The sequence below is a fragment of the Gadus chalcogrammus genome, chromosome 4 (genome assembly GCF_026213295.1).
Source record: "Gadus chalcogrammus isolate NIFS_2021 chromosome 4, NIFS_Gcha_1.0, whole genome shotgun sequence".
NCBI lineage: Eukaryota > Metazoa > Chordata > Actinopteri > Gadiformes > Gadidae > Gadus > Gadus chalcogrammus.
In genome coordinates, this window is record NC_079415.1 from 21,477,864 (window position 1) to 21,482,582 (window position 4,719).

Below are 4,719 nucleotides of genomic sequence, written 5' to 3' on the forward strand. Positions count from 1 at the left end.
AACAGCCTCTTGCTGCATCATACACCGATGCGCTCTGTCTGTAAGCTTGGCCGTCAGCTGGTCTTTGGGAGTGGGCAGCGACGGCGCTACACCGGGGCTAAGGGGTGCTATAGCCCCGGCAAAAAAATGTGTAGCCCCAGTTAAGCCCCTCTAGCATTTTAGCACTGTTTTGCAAATGTCGAGGATGATTTGAGAAATGTACCAAAGCGACTGAGAAAAACTGTAAAGGTTCATATGTATGCATTCTGTTCCAAATCCACGCTTGCGTGTTTGTACTGCGCCCGTACCCCGTTTACCCTATGCTGCATGTGTGTGTGTGTGTGAGAGAGAGAGGGGACAAGAGGGGGGAGGGCGGGGGGAGTCTTTTGTTTATATCACCTATTTGTTTATATATACTCGCGCGTTAAAAAAAGGGTAATAAGGTTAGCTGCAAATGGATGTTTAAATAAGGCTAGCTGAAAATGAATCGTTGGTCGATCAAGAAAAGAGTGCAGGTAGAAAATGAAGAACCAATGAATGAAGTCTCCCAGACGGCCAACGAAGAAGAGGGAGATTCGAAAAATGAATCTGAGAGAGGAACTCCTGAGCCAGGACCAGAAGGAGCACCAGGGCAGTCCATCGCTGCTATCAGCTCTACATCCCCTGTTAGCTGCACTGCTGACACAGACACCATCCCCTCTGATTTAAGCCAGACACCTGCTAATGAACCGAGACGGCCCCTTCTTCTGCGTTATCCGGCCACCAAAGTTGGACAGCAGGATCGCTATTTTAATCGTAGATGGTATGAGGATTACAAATGGCTTGAATATTCCATTTCAAAGGACCGTGTTTTCTGCTTTGCATGCCGCCACTTTCAACGTCCAGGAAATCATGGCGAGAAGGCAGCATTTACCCACAACGGCTACCAGAACTGGAAGAAGGCGACAAGTTCCTTCAAGACACACAATGTTAGTGTGGAGCATAAATATGCTATGGCAGTGTGGAATGAGTGGACTATTTCGAAAGAGTCTGGCTCAACAATTTGCGATGCTCTGAGTGATGGACATGCAAAAAATAGTAAACGAGAACAGAGAGTATGTGAGAGCAGTTGTGGAGTCATTGCGTTTCACCGCATACCAGGGACTTTCACAGAGAGGAGACACAGAGAATGACACGGCTGTCAACCAGGGCAACTTTCTTGAACTTTTACAGATGATAGGCAAATTTGACAAAACAGTTGCACAGAAAATATCTGACAATCCAAGAAATGCTAAGTACACACATCATGACATACAGAACGAAATACTGGACATTATGGCAAATATGATAAGGGATCAGATAAGTAGTGAAGTACAAGATGCTGAAATGTTTGCTTTGATGGTAGATGAGAGTAAGGACCTGAGTAAAACGGAACAAGTGTCTGTTGTGTTGCGCTACGTGAAAAATGATAAAGCTGTGGAAGAATTTCTCCATTTCACGCCAGCTGACGGTTTGGATGCAGAGTCACTTTTCGCTACAATCAAAGACACTCTAAGCAAATGTAACATTGATCACACTGCCTGTATTGCTCAGTGTTATGACGGCGCTGCAGTGATGTCCGGTGTTCACAACCGGGTCCAAGAGAAATTCCGAGAAGAGGTCCCTCAGGCAATCTACATCCATTGCCATGCACACCGCCTCAATCTAGTTTTGGTGGACTGTGTGAGAAACGTGAAGCCAGCGGGGGATTTTTTTGTTATTGTGCAAGACATGTACAAGTTTTTCTCAGGCTCATTTGTCCATGTCCATTTCGTTAAGAAGCAACGGGAACTTGAGCCCTTTCAGCAGCCCATTGAACTCAAGAAACTGTCCGATACGCGCTGGTCCTGCCAGTATCACTCGCTATGGGCAGTGCAAAAAACCCTACCCGCCATCATTGCATCGTTAAATGACATTAAGGCGCAACCAAATCCACGCAGATCCACTGATGCTCGGTCATTACTCGCACTCATTGATGCTGAATTCATCCTCCACCTTGTTCTGTTTGAGGATCTTTTTCGTACAGCAAAGTTCATGTCTGACACTCAACAGTCCCTCGAACTTTTGCTGGAGACTGCCACCGACCTCGCGCACTCAGTCATCACGGGCCTAAAAAAAAAGCGCACAGAGGACTCTTGGAGAGCCATATGGAGCAAGGCAGAGGCGCTCTGCACCAAAGTCGGTGTCGCAAAACCACCGCAGCTCCCACAACAGAAGAGGCAATCTCAACAACCTCACCATCTGCAGGACTATGTAGTTGAAGCTCCAGTTCAAACAGAGCATCCATGCATGTCCTCTCTGGATAAACTCCGAACATCCTCATTCTACCCTGTCATTGACCGACTAGTGAATGAAATGACACGACGGTTTTCAACAGAAGCAGGTGCCGTTCTCATGGGCACGTCAGCCCTCAACCCCGAAAATGCCACATTCCTTGAAAAGGAGAGCCTTGAGCCCATGGCGCAGTTGTATGGGATCAAAAAGGATGACCTGCTGGCCGAGGTGCACCAGATGCGCCGGCTCTTGGAAAGAAAAAAAGAACAAGGTGAAACACTCAGCAGCACACTGGAATTTCTGTCCATGCTTACAAAGACTTACAAAGACTCCTTTGAGGACATCTATAAACTTTTGCGCATTGCTGTTACACTGCCTGTAACCTCCGCTTCATGTGAGCGCAGTTTTTCGTGCATGCGGCGCGTAAAAACCTACTTGAGGAACAGAATGGCAAACCCTCGACTCAGCAACCTTGCCTGCCTGTCCATACACGCAGAAAGAACCAAGGCCCTGGATGTCCAGAAAATTATAGACTCATTTGCACTCAACCACAGCAATAGACGCATCGTCCTTCTGTGAGTTTTTTTTTTTTTTTTATCATTCAAACAAGCTGTTCGCACTTCTCGTTGCGGCTGCATTTTGTAGCCTATGTTATGAGTTTTACTTTTAATATAATGTAAGTTATGATGTTGTCAATGCATAGTTGTTTGTTTTCATTTAATACTTGTTGCAATTGGATGTTTTGTCTGGTTATGGGCAGGCGCATGGTCGCTGTCCGGATCTGAATGTCACCTTCTCGTTGCGGCTGCACTTTGTAGTTATGAGTTTTACTATTAATGTAATGTAGCCTAAGTTATTATGTTGTGATCCGAGACAATATTGTCAATGCATAGTTGTTTGTTTTAATTTATTATGCATATGAAATAAATACTTGTTGCATTTTGGATGTATTGTCTGGTTATGGGCAGGCGCATGGTCGCTGTCCGGAGCTGAATGTCACCTTTGCACGCACGTGAAACATTTCCGCCATTGCCCCTTGTATTACATTCTCGTGCTGTGTATCATAGCTTCTTTTATTGAAGAAAAAAACCAAGAACCTCTTTATAAATTAAGTGACGTCATGAAAATCAATTATTTTCTTAGCTACCCCACGTATCGGTCAAGCCCCCCCTTAGCACCGGGAGAGAAAAAATCCTGCCGCCGTGCATGGGAGTGGGGCAGCGGTCGCTGAGCCCCGGCTTCACTCCAAAGACAGCACACAGAGCGGGATCCAGCGGCGGTACCGCCCTGTAACCCCGGTCTGTCAGACCCTCCGTCTTCGTGACCTGGATAAATGTTTTAACCTGGGCAACGAGCCTCCCGGGCTCCGCCGCAGCCCCACTGAAGTACGGGCTGATGGCGGGAGACATCGGCCAGATCGGGTCGAGACGGGCAGGGCGTGTCGCGGCCTCGAGCCCCCAGATGCCACGGAGCTGGTCCGGGCGTTGGGGGCCCTGAGGCATGGGCACCGCAAGGCCAAGGTTTGCGGCTGCCCTGGCGATAATGCCCAGTAGCTCTGCCACCAAAGCTCCAACCACTGGAAGTGAGGTGGCGGCAGAGACGGGCAATGCTGCTGCCCCGGGCCTCTCCGTTCGGAGAGGGGAAGCCGGGGGAGACGCCCCCTCTTGTCGCGGTCGGAGTCGTCTGACTCCGAGCTCACAAGGAGAGAGAGGGCATCGTCGAGCGGGACAGTAAAGTCGTCGGCCCATTCAGCAATGGCGGCGCCAGTGTCGGTTCCGCGCTGTCTGGCCAGTGCAGCATAATGCCGACACAGGCAGGGCTGCGAGAGCGCCAAGACGGCATGTTCATGCCCAAGGCAGCCCTCGCACACCTCATGGCCGCCATATGGCAAGATGTAACCCCCGTTACATGTCTTGCAGATGTCGTTCGCCGTTGAGTCCATAATATTTATTATCTATTTATTTACTTCAGTATGCTACAGGATTGTCCTGAAGAAAATGGGAGCAGAACGTCCGCCGGCGCCCGACTATATCTGCGAAATGTGGACGTCGTTGAGGCACGCCGCACGCGGACGTAATTGAGGCCCACGCTGTTGGTGGGCGGGGATTACAAATTTTTCAGTGCTACGGCTCACGCCTAGGGATAACCCAATAGCGATTGCCTTAAAAGGCGAAGCCTATACGACATAGAACATTGCAAATCAGGTCAGAACTGCATACAGCCCGAGACGGAGGAAAGCACGACTTGTACGGCTAAAAAGAGGAAATGCAGCTGCAATAAAGAATGGAAAACTATATGGGTGAAACCAGCGAGGAACGAGTCTGGTAAAGTTTTGTGTGAAGTTTGCATTGTCATTTTTCCATTTCACACAGAGGTGAATACGACGTGAAACGACACAGACAATGCGGTTGTCACAAAAATGCATCAAATGCATTTCTTTTAATCTAT